The sequence below is a fragment of the Trachypithecus francoisi genome, unplaced genomic scaffold (assembly GCF_009764315.1).
Source record: "Trachypithecus francoisi isolate TF-2019V2 unplaced genomic scaffold, Tfra_2.0 Lachesis_group2, whole genome shotgun sequence".
In the NCBI taxonomy this organism is placed as follows: Eukaryota; Metazoa; Chordata; class Mammalia; order Primates; family Cercopithecidae; genus Trachypithecus; species Trachypithecus francoisi.
Window position 1 is genome coordinate 137,765,448 of NW_022681465.1, and position 16,536 is coordinate 137,781,983.

General features: G+C 40.7%; 1 protein-coding gene across 9 annotated transcripts in view; it reads right to left on the reverse strand.

Moving 5' to 3' along the window:
* The window catches only part of CSNK1A1 (casein kinase 1 alpha 1), a 59,117-nt gene that overhangs the window by 32,142 nt on the left and 10,439 nt on the right, over window positions 1-16,536 (reverse strand). The gene's annotated exons all lie outside the window — the stretch shown is intronic.

Genomic DNA, 16,536 nt, shown 5'->3' on the forward strand with positions numbered 1-16,536 from the left:
GCAACTCTTCTCCTATATAGATATGACATGCATAGTAGCCTTAAAATTTCCTGTTACCAGGGCAGCTGGATTTTATACCCACTGGCCACTGATTCCTGTGGCCTTTAGCAAATTCCTTAATCTCACCTGAATTTACTTTGTAACAGAAGAAATGAAGATGACTCTATCAGTCATTCCAAAATGTTTCAGAAAGCAAAGATTCCTTTTATCTGAACTCCAATCCCAGTTCCTACCAAACTGCATTTAATCAATAACTACTTGTCCTTATTAAAAAGGGAGTCATATTTTTGCTTAGTTTCAGATCACAGAAAATAACCTGTATAACAAAGTAATGACATTTATTTGCTTTTAACTGGAATCATGTTTTAATTATCCTGGGCTGTATTACTGTATACAATGTGTCCCTAATAACTCAAGAAGTATCAATTGCCAATTTCATTTTATCCCAAGGACTGAAAATCACTGCAATAAATTATTTCAAATTTTGATACCCATGATTCTGGTAAGAGTACTTTCCTTAAAAGAAGCACTATCGGCCGGGCGCGGTGGCTCAAGCCTGTAATCCCAGCACTTTGGGAGGCCGAGACGGGCGGATCACGAGGTCAGGAGATAGAGACCATCCTGGCTAACATGGGGAAACCCCGTCTCTACTAAAAAATACAAAAAAAAACTAGCCGGGCGAGGTGGCGGGCGCCTGTTAGTCCCAGCTACTCGGGAGGCTGAGGCAGGAGAATGGCGTGAACCCGGAGGCGGAGCTTGCCCTGAGCTGAGATCCGGCCACTGCACTCCAGCCTGGGCAACAGAGCGAGACTCCGTCTCAAAAAAAAAAAAAAGAAAAAGAAGAAGAAGAAAAAAAGAAGCACTATCATTTTTCTTTCAAACTTTTCTAGATATCAAATTCTGCTAGGAAAATTGGGTAATACTTAAAATTTTGTTTAAAAAGTTATTTTAAAGCTTAAACTGGAATCATTTTTTTGTTAACTCTGAAAAGAACCAACACCAAAATTTACCATATCTGGAAAGCTTATGTTTTAAAAATATTCAAAAGGGGAGAACAGGCTTTTCTTTCTTTTCCTTCCTTCCTCCTTATTTATCTATTTATTTATTTATTCATTTATTTTTAGACAGGGTCTCGCTCTGTTGCCAGGCTGGGGTGCAGTGGCGCAATCACAACTCACTGCAGCCTTTGACCTTCTGATCTCAAGCAATCCTCCTATTTCAGCTTCCCAAGTAGCTGGGACGATAGACGTGCCATCATGCCCAGCTAAATTTTTAAAACGTTTTTGGTAGAGGCAGGGTCTTTTAAATTTCATGTAAAGGCAGAGTCTCCCTATGTTGCCCAGGCTAGTCTCTAACTTCTGGGCTCAAGAGATCCTCCCGCCTCAGCCTCCCAAAGCACTGTTATTACAGGTTGAACCACTGTACCTCACCAGCTTTTTAAATAAACTAAAATCTGTGTCAAAATTATAACAAGTATCAGTCAAGTAGGAAACTGTTTAGTGCCATTTCTTGCTTTGCTGATAAATGCCAATGATTCAAGAAAATCAATATTATAACTAGAGTATGAGGATTTAATCTTTTAATAATATTTTTCTAGAAAATGCAATGATAACTATACAGATGTGCTACTCTTGTGTTTCTTCTTTAAGAAAATAGTCTATTCTAACTAGTGGTCCTGGGCACCCATTAACCCTTGATGGCATCTACCAAAACTACAGAAATTTCAGGCTTAGCACCTGAGAAAGGGCAGAGGGGAAGCTTCAAATCAGATAGCTTTAATTTCAGACCTATTCAGATAGGTCTCATAGTCAGGTATAATAAATATGCTCCCTGGAATCTTATGTTGAGAGTAAGAGATCCTAAGAGGATTATAAGCCAAAAAGTTCAGTTCCTTCCTACGACTTTTGTTTCAGTTGTTCTTGAGAACTACTTCCCAAACCTGACACGTGGATAACTGTCAAGCACACAAAAATCAAATCCATTTCCACATCCTCTTTGCAGAAAAAGATAATCCAGTAAGGGAAGAGTGTCTGCTTAACCTTCTAGAGGTCTTGCCCACTAGCTAGGAAACAAATGTGTCAACGTGATAGCAAAAGAGCCAGTTTTTTTTTTTTTTTTGAGAGTCTCTCGCTCTGTCCCCCAGGCTGGAGTGCAGTGGTGCGATCTTGGCTCACTGCAACCTCTGCCTCCCAAGCAGCTGGGATTATAGGCACCTGCCACCACACCCAGCTATTTTTTGTATTTTTAGTAGAGACAGGGTTTCACATTGTTGGCCAGGCTGGTCTTGAACTCCTGACCCCAGGTGATCCACCTCTCGGCCTCCCAAAGTGCTGGGATTACAGGTGTGAGCCACTGCACCCAGCCAGAAGAGACAGTTTTGTCCATATTGCTTAAAACAGTGTCCTAAGGCTGCTGTTATTTTCCCTCTTCCACTCTTTATTCTCCCTATGGGAATTCAACACCTTTCACATTTGCTGAAAACATTTACTTGAAAGAAGCTCACAGTGATGCTCTGGGTAACACATAAGTAACAGTATTAAAAGGTAAGTGATAAAGCAAATAAGCTGTGTTCTCCTTTCTCTTTTCCTCATTTTATTTTCTTCTGTTATTTTCCCTCTTCCTTTTTATGTGATAGGCAAATCTGGACTAGAGAGCTGTCACAGACCTACCATTATAAACATTCAACACTTGTTTAATATAAATCTAAATTTATCTAGGCTTTTAAGAAAAAGAGAACACCAAATCCAGAAAGAGCTAAGGAAGTAAAAAGGCACAAAAAGTCAAACTGGCAAAAGGGAAGGCATAAATCAACTCTTATTTATAAGACCACGTCTCAGCTCTAGACAGGTTTCCACTGATGGCTCAGAGGTAAAACTACAAAAAATAAGCAAATGTTATAACCATCCATCTAAGCCCAAACACAAACCTGTAATGTAAAAGGCACAAATTCAGACTTTATATTTTCATGCAATTAACATGACTTCATAAAAAAATCATCTGCAAAGTAAGCCTCTAACAAAATCACCTGCATGTAAGCCTCTAACTCCCTTAATAATTAGAAACTGGGAAGAATTAGATGAATTGAGAAGCACACTTAAAACACACACACATTATTGCGCACTCTTAACCCTTGCTTAAATTTATGAACACAAGACATATTCACTATTCTCAAAGTCAGGAGGATTAAATACTTCATTGAAAATAGCTAAAAAAAAATAAGCATTTCAAAGGCATTTTTCCTTGTGGAGCAACCATGCAGTTCTAAAACAACTAGGACTTTCTTTTCTATGGACTGGTACTATAACTCCTTAAAGCTAAGAGACAGGTGTTTGCATCTTTCACACTTCCTTTGGTCTCAAGGAATATATAACTTAATTCTCTAAAGCTAGCACGTCACACCCTCCATCTGTGCTTTTCCATCTGGACTAACTCATTCAGACATTATCACACACAGATTCAGAATAACAAGTGTTCTGCGTATTCCAATCTTACTTATTCTTAGTTTCTACCTTCACCTCCATGCTTCCTACGTCTATTCTGAGAGCTTTTCTCTACCTTCAATCCCAACCTTAAAACCCAGATGCCAAAGAAACCTTCCTTATGTCACAATCCCACATTGGTCTCCTATTTCCTAGAATTCCCAAAGCCATTAACTATTGCTTGTATCCACAGTCTTAACCCCTTGACAATATTCATCTACTGTTACTTTGGTGTTTGTCTCCATACCTGGTAGGATAGAGCTTACAGCTTTATTTTTATTTGAATAGTCTTTTCACAGAACCTGAGTAATGAAAAAGCACTAACCTGATTCTCTGAGGCCTTTTAAGTTTATAGTCTCAAACACCAACACAAAAACCTTACTCTTATTCTCTACTTTCTAGGCCTTCAAACTAGAAACCACAGGTCTTACCTTTAGACATTTTTAAGTACAAGATGTGTTGCTACTAAATGTACAGTGGTAAAGTTATGTGCATATTGCAGGTACTCAGGTATTTATGAGACTAAAAAAAGTACTCCAATTGATTTGGACTTTATTCTTCCTAATAGTCACAAAACATTTTTTTAAAAATCAAGTAATTTAATGGGTGAAAGTAAAAAAAATAATAATTTTAAAAAGACAAAATGTTCAGCGATCTCATTTTCCATTTGTTTCAAATCTATACCTTTAGACTTCAGTGTTACCTAAAAGTAGGCTGAAGAATGAGTTCATAATTTATACAACCATCATGACTTACTTACAGCATAATAAAAGTATCTAAGGTCTGAAGATGATGCCAAGAGAAGACAAGGTCTATCTCTCTGCTCTTATGTCCTTTCCTCTAAATGCATATCCAAATTAAATCCAATTTAAAAATTAAGACATACACAAAAAGCACAAATGTAAGACAATACATGCAAAAGTCAATGAGGCTGACAAAAAATGCTAACACAATTCACACAAAAGATCAATGAGAACTAAATCTGTCTAAAGATGTATTAGGAAAATAGTCTGCTACCAGTCAGATCCTGAAGGATTAACAGTGTTTTGATAAACAAGGCAGAAGAGGGCTTACCAGGCAGGGGCAAATCATTTTGGAGCATGGGCTGTCATAAAGGGAAGAGTCAAGGTGGCAGATACATAGGAGCTGTAGTATAGGTTCTTCAGTGCAAGGCTTATGAGCTTTACATGCTGTAAATAACTGGGAGAACTATTACTACAGTTTGTGGCTGAGATGTAATTAAAAATCAGTATTTATTAGCCTTGGCATCAGTATACAATATGGAAATGGAGGAGTAGGGGAAGGAATGACAATGACATGGTTACCAGTTAGGAAGTGTTATACTACAGCCGGAGATTTCAAGCTGGGGGTTTACTTCTTCTGAAAAATCTCTTCATGAAAATGGGAGTATTTGAGGAAAAAAAATACATATTTTTCATATAAAAATATTTAAGTATTACTATGAAACCTAGAATATTCCAGAATAAATTAGTGTGATTATTGTAATATGCACTTTAAAGTACCCAAATGTATGTTAGTTCCATCACCATGACTAGGACAAAAATAACAGTAAAAAAAAATTTAATCTTCCCCTTCAGACTATCAACTTAATTAGGGGTAGTCATTATATCTGTCTTGTTCACAATCCTGTATTCCCAGCATACACAAGAAATGCTCAAAACATTTGCTGAGTAAAATAATGAAAACTCATATTAGAAGCTGTAACAGTCTAGGCAATGCCTGATTTGGCAGATAAGGAAAACAAAACAAGAAATGCAGAAACACTCCCTGCACTCAAAGTGAAGTCATCAGGAAGCATCTATTTATCCCTAATTCAAATAAGCCAATTATAGAAGTAAAAAGTCATTTTCCAATCTTTCGGTTATTAATGTCAGAGTCTTCAGTGAACAATTAAAAAGTATCAACACTGAATCAGAGCTATAATATATCCAATTTTAATAGCACCTACAAGATATCCTGAAGATACTGTCTCTCAAACTTAGTCGCTTGCCAACCCATCATCATCCAACCTTTATGCTCCTTTTTATGGGAGCAGAAAAGGAATTTGGCCTAGCAAGATCTTGCTGAACTGTAAGAACTAGCTCAAATTGTCTCTTTAGGATACTATTGCTAACAGTTCCAGCTACTCAGGCCGAGGGTGGTGGCTCATGCCTGTAATCCTAGCACTTTGTGAAGCTGAGGCCGGCGGATCATGAGGTCAGGAGTTCGTGACCAGTCTGACCAATATGGTGAAACCCGGTTTCTACTAAAAATACAAAAATTAACCGGGCATGGTGATGGGCACCTATAGTACCAGCTACTCAGGAGACTGAGACAGGAGAATTGCTTGAACCCAGGCAGCAGAGGTTGCCATGAACTGAGATCTCACCATTGCACTCCAGCCTGGATGACAAAGCAAGACTCCGTTTTAAAAAAAGAAAAAACAAACAAACCAAAAAAAAAAAAAAAAACAGTTCCAGCTACTCTGTTCCCTTTTCTCTAAAATCCTTTTATTTTTCCTATACACTCATATTTGTGTATGCCATTCTTAACAGCTATTTGCCATTCATTATATACAGATATATTCTCAAAACCACAGATACTTCTTCTCACCATACATCTCTTCTCAGAATAATGTTTTAAATGCATAAAATACAAGGCATTATAAAGAAAATAAATTATAGCGAAATTGAACTAGCATAAAATTACTTCTAAAAAATCAATTTTGGGGCCAGGCACGGTGGCTCATGCCTGTAATCCCAGCACTTTAGGAGGCCAAGGCGGGTGGATCACCTGAGGTCGGGAATTCGAGACCAGCCTGACAAACATGGAGAAATCCTATCTCTAATAAAAATACAAAATTAGCATTCCTGTAATCCAGCAACTTGGAAGGCTGAGGCAGGAGAATCGCTTGAACCCGGGAGGCGGAGGCTGCAGTGAGCCAAGATCACACCATTGCACTCCAGCCTGGGCAACAAGAACAAAACTCTGTCTCAAAAAAAAAAAAAAAAAAAAAAACAGAAAAGAAAAAGAAAATCAATTTTGAGCCAGGTTCAGTGGCTCAAGCCTATAATCCCAGCACTCTGGGAGGCCAAGGTGGGAGGATCACTTGAGGTCAGGACAAGACCAGCCTAGCCAACATGGCAAAACCCTGTCTCTACTAAAATAAATAAATAAATAAATAAATAAATTAGCCGCACATGCTGGCAGGGGCCTGTAATCCCAGCTACTCAGGAGGCAGAGATTGCAGATTGCAGTGAGCCGAACTTGCACCACTGCACTCCAGTTTGGGCGACATAGCAAGACCCCATCTCAAAAAACCAAAAAAAAGCAATTTGGGATTTGGTAATATACACGCTCTCATTATTATTATTTTTTGAGACAGGATCTCGCTGTGTCACCCAGGCTGGAGTACAATGGTGTGATCTTGGTTCACTACAATCTCTGCCTCCCAGGTTCAAGAGATTCTCATGCCGCATCCACCTGCTGGGATTACAGGCATATGCCACCACTCCTGGCTGATTTTTGTATTTTTAGTAGAGACAGGGTTTCACCATGTTGGCCAGGCTAATCTCGAACTACTGGTCTCATGTGATCTGCCCACCTTGGCCTCCTAAAATGCTGGAATTACTGGTGTTAGCCACGGTGCCCAGCCCCACACTCTCCTTATTAATGCATTAAATATAGGAGCAGGTATAACAAATGCTCTAATTTTGATGTAGTAATGAATGTAAACCATATTTTAAGATACCTGCAACAATAATGTGATATAAAAATATCTGTGATTTCAGCCGGGCACGGTGGCTCACGCTGAGATCATGCCATTGCACTCCAGCATGGACGACAGAGTGAGACAGTCTTAAAAAAAAAAAAAAAATCTGCGATTTCTAGCTGGATGCAGTGGCTCACACCTGTAATTGCAGCACTTTGGGAGGCTGAGGCAGATGGATCACCTGAGGTCAGGAGTTTGAGACCAGCCTGGCCAACATGGTGAAACCCCATCTCTATTAAAAATGTAAATATTAGCCGGGCATGGCGGTGGGCACCTATAATCCCAGCTACTTGGGAGGCTAAGGAGAATCACTTGAACCTGGGAGGTGGGAGTTGCAGCGAGCCAAGATCATGCCATTGCACTCCAGCCTGGGCGATAAGAGCAAAACTCCGTCCACCCCCACCCCAAAATCAGTGATTTATATTGGTGACAAAGTCAAAGGTTCTGCTAAAACTCATGAGGTTTCCTACTTACACTTAAAATCAAAAAGAAATACTAGATTTGAGTGAGAGGCTCATGAAAATAAAAATGTAAATTTCCTTACCTGTCTAAATACATAGATCTCATGGGGGGTGGATATGGTTATGAACCAGGTTAAGAGCCCCTGTTCCAAACCAACTTTTGAGATAAATAGCCCGTAGAATAAGATCTAATATTTGAAAATCATGTATGTTTTGCTCAGCAATAACGCAGGCAACTAAGAAGATTTGTTTTCTCTCTTCTTGCCGCCTTGTTACTACTAATCCTTTGCTTACATTACCCCTAAGATGCTTGAATTATGGTACATTTTCATATTCTCCACCTTTGTTCCTTGCCCTTTGCCTTCAAAGTTATGTAGATGTTCCTTAACTCCAAAAATTATAAAAACACAAAACAAAAAACTTTATCACTGTTCAGTATCAAAGCTACTATTCACTTATCCATTCAATATTTAGAGTAGCTAACTAGACAAAACTAAATAATTGCTGCTTTCGTGGCTTATAGTGGGGAAGGGGGATAAATACCGTGATGAAGGAGAGAAGAGTGCTATTGTGGGGGCACAAATTATGGGGATCCAATCTATTTTTTTAAGGGAGGCATCAGGGAAAGTTTCTCTGAAGAAGGAAGGTTGATTCTTAAAGGATAGATGGAAGAGAGCCAGGTAAAGGGGAGGATTGGCATCAGGCTGAAGTCTGGTGCTCACAAAAAACTAAGTGACATTTTAGGTTGGTACAGTGTGTAAGATGACCTTATTTTCTTCTTCAGGTAATTTTTTGAAAACCTGGTTTATATTTGCATCTTACTCTCATTTTTTCTTGGTTCCCATTAACATAGTTATTTTCCCCATAATACCCAAAGTGTTATTTCAAAGATCACAAATAACTGAGCTAGGATGTAGTTGCAAAAAAAAAAAAAAATTCACAAATGACCTAACTTTTGTCAGCTCTTGTCATCACTGCTCCAACATTGATAGTGATGGTATTGAGGGCCAGCATGTGGAGAACTGGAAGGTCCAGGGAGGTACCAATGTTAAAATACACTTTTTCACCGGGAAGTGGAAAATGTACTTATAGTCTTCATAATACAAATTATAAAAGCTTGATCAAAAGTTTTCTAATAGGCAAATATATAAAAGTAGATTAGTAGTTGCCTAGGGCTGACGGGAAATGGAGTGACTGACAATGGGTTCAAGATTTCTTTTTGGGATGAGGAAAATATTCTAATTTGAATTATAGTAGTGGTTGTACAACTTTGTACATATACTAAGAAACAAACTGTACACCCTAAATAGGTTAATTTTTTTTTTTTTTTTTTTTTGAGACGGAGTCTCGCTCTGTCGCCCAAACTGGAGTGCAGTGGCCGGATCTCAGCTTACTGCAAGCTCCGCCTTTCGGGTTCCCGCCATTCTCCTGCCTCAGCCTCCCGAGTAGCTGGGACTATAGGTGCCCGCCACCTCGCCCAGCTAGTTTTTTGTATTTTTTTAGTAGAGACGGGGTTTCACCGGGTTAGCCAGGATCGAGCCAGATCTCGATCTCCTGACCTCGTGATCCGCCTGTCTCGGCCTCCCAAAGTGCTGGGATTACAGGCTTGAGCCACCGCATCCGGCTAGGTTAACCTTTATGTGGGTAAATTATATCAATAAAGCTGTTGAAGAACTGGTAAATGACAAGTGCAATATAAAGGTGACCATAAATACAAAATACAGGAAGAAGCAATTTATTTACAAGATAAAAAAAGAAGGCTTCTGGTCGGGCATGGTGGCTCAGGCCTGTAATCCCAGCACTTTGGGAGGCCAAGGCAGGCAGATCACAAGGTCAAGAGATTGAGACCATCCTGGCCAACACGGTGAAATCCTCTCTCTGCTAAAAATACAAAAATTAGCTGGGCATGGTGGCATGCGCCTGTAGTCCCAGCTACTCTCTGGAGGCTGAGGCAGGAGAATTACTTTAACCTGGGAGGTGGGGGTTGCAGTGAGCTGAGATGGTGCCATTGCACTCCAGCCTGGCCAGACAGCGAGACTCTGACTCAAAAAAAAAAAAAAAAAAAAAAAAAAAAAAAAGAAGGTGGCTTCCTAGAAATGTTAGCACCGGGGCTAAATTTTGAAAGATGTCTGTATTATTGTATTAGCTTATTAAATATTCTCCTAGTTCCAGTTACCCCTCTACGGTTTTACTGTGTCATTGCTCTGTTATAAAAACTAAAGGAGCCATGCGATAGCTCACACATGTAATCCCAACACTTTGGGAGGTCAAGGTGGGCGGATCACTGGAGCTCAGGAGCCTGGAGATTAGCCTAGGCCAACAAAGACAGACCCCGGTCTCTCTATAAAAAACAAAAATTTAGCCAGGGGTGGTGGCGTGTGCCTGTAGTCCCCAGGAGGCTGAGGCAGGAGGATCACTTGAGCCTAGGAGGTTACGGCTAGCCACTGCACTCCATCCTGGGTGACAGTGAGACCATGTCTCCCCCCGCCCCAAAAAAAAGGCCCTTTACCTACAAAAAAAGCAAGAGTTTCATACATTAAAAAATTCCTAAATATGGCCTCTGCTTATCCTTTCAATTCTATATACTTACTCCCTCTTCAGATTATCCTCAGACCCTACCATTGAGACAAGTTACTTTACTGAGCACCTGTTGTGTACAGAGCTCTAACACAGCCAAATCCCAAATCCTTTAAGTCTCATTTCTTTCCTACTTCTTGGATACAAATTATCTAAAAACTTACTTTCTTTAACTTCAACAGCCCATTATCCTGACTCTCCTCCTGCTGTATTAATTCCAAATTTCTTCTCCTGAGTCCTCACCTCTCAATTTACTTTCTCCACTATCACTTATATGCTGATCTTGCTTAGATCTAACCCCAGTCCCAATTCCCTGGCCTAGGCTCAGTTCTGTATTTGCTGCTAACTTAACTACACAGGAGTAAAACACAGGATATGCCATTCACCTTAATTTCAACATGTCCAAAGCCATTATCATCCACCATACTTGTAAAATATTAAAATTGGCACCCCTTCCTAACTCCCTAATTCAAACCTCAAATTCTTAAGGCTCAAGTGACTTACCTCCACTCCTCAAAAAGGGGTAACATGTACATTAAAAAGTTTCAGAAAAAAAAAGAAATCAAACATACTCCTACAAAATATTCCCTAATACACTGTTAAGAGACCAAATGGCTTTCTTTTTGTTTCTTTGTTTTTGCTTTGAAATGGAGTGTAACTCTGTTGCCCAGACTGGAATGCACTGGCATAATCTCGGCTCACTGCAACCTCTGCCTCCGAGGTTCAGGTGATTCTCCCGCCTCAGCCTCCTGAGTAGCTGGGATTGCAGGCACATGCCGCCACACTCAGCTAATTTTTCTGTGTGTTTTGAGTAGAGATAGGGTTTTGCCATGTTGGGTGGGCTGGTCTTGAACTCCTGACTTCAAGTGATCTACCTGCCTCAGCCTCCCAAAGTGCTGAGATTACAGGGGTGAGCCACCATGCCCAGCCACCAAATGGTTTTTTTTGTTTGTTTGTTTTTTGAGACGGAGTTTTGCTCTCATTGCCCAGACTGGAATACAATGGTGTGATCTCGGCTCACCACAACCTCTGCCTCCTGGGTTCAAGTGATTCTCCTGCCTCAGCCTCCCAACTAGCTGGTATTACAGGCATGCACCACCACACCCGATTGATTTTGTATTTTTAGTAGATATGGGGTTTTTCCACGTTGGTCAGACTGGTCTCGAACAACCAACCTCAGGTGATCCGCCCGCCTCGGCCTCCCAAAGTGCTGGGATTACAGTAGTGAGCCACCACGTCCAGCCTCAAATGGTTTTCTTTAGGGTAATTTTTGCACTGTAAGTTAGCACTTGTATTACAGATAGTGTTTTCTGTATGAAGATACTAAGAGAACAAATAACTGAATGAAGGGAACACTTCCCCCTACTTTTCATTAATTAATTTGCTTAGCAAATCCTCTTTAAATGGATAGAGCTAAGTATTTTAGATAAGAAACTGTAGATGAAAACTATACAAAAAGGCAAAACTAAATTATCTACATTAGTGGAGAAAATGAATACAAAAAGAAAACAATGAATATTCCAAAGTTTGATATAATGTTTCTTTTAAGTAGCAAATACAAAAGAAACAACACAAGGTCTGGGCTGGAAACATAACACACAGCAAAGGGGAAAATGAAAATGGAGAAGAAGGGATTATTATTCTTACTACAAAAAGCAGTTGCCCAGCCAGGCGCAGTGGCTCACGCCTGTAATCTCAGAACTTTGGAAGGCTGAGGCAGGTGGATCACTTGAGGTCGGGAGTTTGAGACCAGCCTGGCCAACATGGTGAAATGCCATCTTTATTCAAGGTACAAAAATTAGCCGGGTGCAGTGGCGGGCACCTGTAATTCCAGCTACTCAGGGAGCTGAGGCAGGAGAATCCCTTGAACCCAGGAGGCAGAGGCTGCAGTGAGCCGAGATCATGCCACTGCACTCCAAGCCTGAGGAACAGAGCAAGACTCCGTCTCTAGGGAAAAACAAACAAAAAACAGTTGGCCAGCAACCAAGACAACACCATTTCCTACAACAGCCACAGCACTCAGCAAAATTCACTAAATACCCTCAACAGCTTGATACAATGAAGTGCCAAAAATCTCAGCACAGAATTTCTCAGTGTGGTTCTCTGGTCTTTAGTAGAAATTCCTTGTGGTAATTATATAAAAACAAAAATAAAAACAAATAAAAAACAAAGAAACAAAAAAAACAACTCTTGGTCTCCACTCCAGAATTGGTCAAACAAAAATCTGTTGGTAGTGCAGTGTAACCTGCATTTTTTACAAACTCTATAGGTGGTAATTATTTATACACAGCTGAGGTTGGAAAAATGCTGACTTATCAGGATTCACACAAACAGAGTCTTAATGGTCCTACTGTTGCAACTAACCAAGGCAATCTCCAAATGTTTCAGAGTACTGTTTGAGGCTCATCTCAATATGCTACCCTTTTAAGTAAACATTCATGTCCTCACATAGTTTGAGATTTAGACACCTTTCCTCCTAATTTTTAGGAGGAGACAAATTCACAATTATATGCCAGGCTCACAGCAAATGCTCAAAAAGAATGCAAGCCTCACAAAATCATTGTCTGTTCAATGAAGTGTGCTCAGTTTTTTTTTTTTTTTTTGAGACGGAGTTTCACTCTTATAGCCCAGGCTGGAGTGCAATGGCGCAATCCCGGCTCACCGCAACCTCTGCCTCCCAGGTTCGGGCGATTCTCCCACCTCAGCCTCCCTAGTAGCTGGCATTACAGGCACGTGCCACCACGCTCAGCTAATTTTGTATTTTTAGTAGAGATGGGGTTTCTCCATGTTGGTCAGGCTGGTCTTGAACTCCCCACCTCAGGTGATCCGCCCGCCTTGGCCTCCCAAAGTGCTGGGGTTACAGGCATGAGCCACCGTGCCCGGCTGCCCAGTTTCTTACACTGTGTCTGGCACAGGGTAGGTACCCTCATGTGAATGTCAACTGAATGAAAGAAATGTTTGTTCTCTACAAGGTGTTGTATGTTAAATTCACCAAGACAGCCTCAAACTATCAGAGCTCTCATATGAAGAGTAGAAGCTAACAACACTCCCTTCTCTAAGAGAAATAAAAAATAATATTATGGAGGTTCAAAAATGGGAACACTCGGATTTCTGTTAAGCAGAGCTTGGTGGTAATAATTCAATCAAGGGCAAACAGCCAAACACAAAACCAAACTCAACCTAAATAAACAGTGAATGGCTGGGCACAGTGGCTCACACCTGTAATCCTAGCACTTTGGGAGGCCAAAGCAGCTGGATCACTTGAGACCAGGAGTTCAAGACCAGCCTGACCAACATGGAGAAACCCCATCTCAACTAAAAATACGAAATTAGCCGGGTGTGGTGGCGCATGCCCGTAATCCCAGCTACTCAGGAGGCTGAGGCAGGAGAATCACTTGAACCCAGGAGGCAGATGTTGCAATGAGCCGAGACTGTGCCATTGCACTCCAGCCTGGACAACAAGAGCAAAACTCCGTCTCAAAAAAAAAAAAAAAAATTAAATGTATATAGTTATATAATAAAAATAGAATTTCATTATTGTACTCAGCACAATAAGAAACACAAGATACCTCTATGAGTAAGACAGTTCTCTCCCTCAAGGAGTTTCTAGAATGTATTCTTGTAGGAATGCATCTGAAACATGTGAAGAGGTAAATGGTTTCACACATCGATTTTAGATACTTTCCAGAAATCAAACCATTTGATTACATGGGATTATAGTGTACTTTCCAGTATCATGATGCCTATTACAGGATTTCCTGAATTAACCTCCTAATTCTAGGAGGAAGTATATAAGTTAAGAACACAGCCTTACAGCCTGGGCAACACAATGAGACTCTATTTCTAAAAAATAAAAATAAAAATTAGCCAAGTGTAGTGGTGTATGCCTGTAGTCTCAGCTACTTAGAAGGCTGAGATAGGATGATCACTGGAGCCCAGGAGCTCAATGCTGCAGTAAACTATGATTGAGCCACTGTACTCCAGGCCTAGGTGGCCTAGCAAGAACCCAACTCTTTGAAAAAAAAAAAAAAGAGAAAAGAGTACAGCCTTATTAGGTTGTAGTTCTAGGAAAAGATGGGAGTTGATGGGCGTGAGTAACAAAGTAAAAATTATTGTTATTAATTATTATACTTTGGGGATTAATAACAATTATTGTTACATATCAAAATCACCTGGGGAATTTTTAAAAATCATGACACCTACATCATATCCCAATTTAATTAAATCAAAATACTTGTGGTTAGGGATTAGGTGTCTTTTTTTTTTTTTTTTTAAGTTTGCCATTTGATTCCATTTGCAGCAAAATTTGAGAACCACTGGTAGAGTTGAAAGATGCAGCAGGACCTGTAACAAATCACACATTAGCTGCGTGACTTTAGGCAAATTAACCACTTTGACTCACATACTTTATATGAAACATCAACTTACAAGATTGGTGTAATGATTAAATGAGACCATATGCAATGCCTGGATAATATTGGACTCTTTTTGTTGCATGCAGAGGGAAAAAAGAATGTTTAGCCACACTGAATTCAACCAATTATTCCCTTATTTCAAAAGTACTTATCAACATTACGAATAACTAAAAGGCAATTATACCTTAAAGTTAGAACAAATCATTATATCAGAGAACAAGAGGCATCTTTTGTCCTACTGATTCCTTATGTTATGCATTAAAAAACTCTTAAGGCCTTGTTGGGCTTTCAAAACCCCCCCCCCTTTTTTTTTTTTTGAGGCGGAGTCTCGCTCTGTCGCCCGGACTGGAGTGCAGTGGCCGGATCTCAGCTCACTGCAAGCTCCGCCTCCCGGGTTTACGCCATTCTCCTGCCTCAGCTTCTGGAGTAGCTGGGACTACAGGCGCCCGCCACCTCGCCCGGCTAGTTTTTTGTATTTTTAGTAGAGACGGGGTTTCACTGTGTTAGCCAGGATGGTCTCGATCTCCTGACCTCGTGATCCGCCCGTCTCGGCCTCCCAAAGTGCTGGGATTACAGGCTTGAGCCACCGCGCCCGGCCTCAAAAACCCTTTTATAAGTAAAACCTGACTTTACAAATTATATAATTCATCCTATTAATAGGTTCAAAGCTAGACGGCATCACAGGCAGAACCCTGACTCATAATACAATGCTCTTTCCATTTCCGTTTATGTTGAGGATCGAAATGTACTCTCTTCAGCTTAACCTTTTTGTACAGCACTTCCAAAATCCCCATTAGAAGGCCGTAACATGGCCGGGCGCGGTGGCTCAAGCCTGTAATCCCAGCACTTTGGGAGGCCGAGACGGGCGGATCACAAGGTCAGGAAATCGAGACCACCCTGGCTAATACGGTGAAACCCCGTCTCTACTAAAGAATACAAAAAACTAGCCAGACGACAAGGCGGGCGCCTGTAGTCCCAGCTACTTGGGAGGCGGAGGCAGGAGAATGGCGTAAACCCGGGAGGCGGAGCTTGCAGTGAGCTGAGATCCGGCCACTGCACTCCAGCCTGGGCGACAGAGCCAGACTCTGTCTCAAAAAAAAAAAAAAAAAAAGGCCGTAACATGCCCCACTGCTCACACTGACAAGAAAAAGGCAGTATTCTAGTTCTTCGAAGGACAGCAAGGTAAAGATATCAATGATCACTGAATACCATACTCACCACAATCACCTGCAACACAACCACCATCTGATAATTTTGTCAGATAAATCCTACAGTGTACCTCATGGTGATAAACAGACTATTAATCTATAGTAAAACCAACATCAAAATAATGCTTAACTGGGGACTGGGGAGAAAAATAATGCTTAGCTGTAATCCAAAAGACAGACTTAAAAAATAAGTAAATAAAATAAAACTAACACTGTCACAGATTAGAACTTACCAAGGACGAGCAGTGTGTGCATACAAAGAAAAAATCAAATAGTCCTTATCTCAATAAGGATGTAGGTTACACCAACATATGCATTTGTCAAAACTGATCTGGCAGGGTATGGTGGCTCACGCCTGTCAATCCTAGCACTTTGATAGGTCAAGGTGGGCGGATCACAAAGTCAGGAGTTCAAGACCAGCCTGGCCAATATGGTGAAACCCCATTTCTACAAAAATAGAAAAAAATTAGCCGGGTATGGCGGGCACCTGTAGTCCCAGCTACTCCAGAGGCTGAGCCAGGAGAATCACTTGAACCCAGGAGGCGGAGTTTGCAGGGAGCAGAGATTGCGCCACTGCACTCCAACCTGGGCAACAGAGCAAGACTCCATCTCAAAAAATAAAAA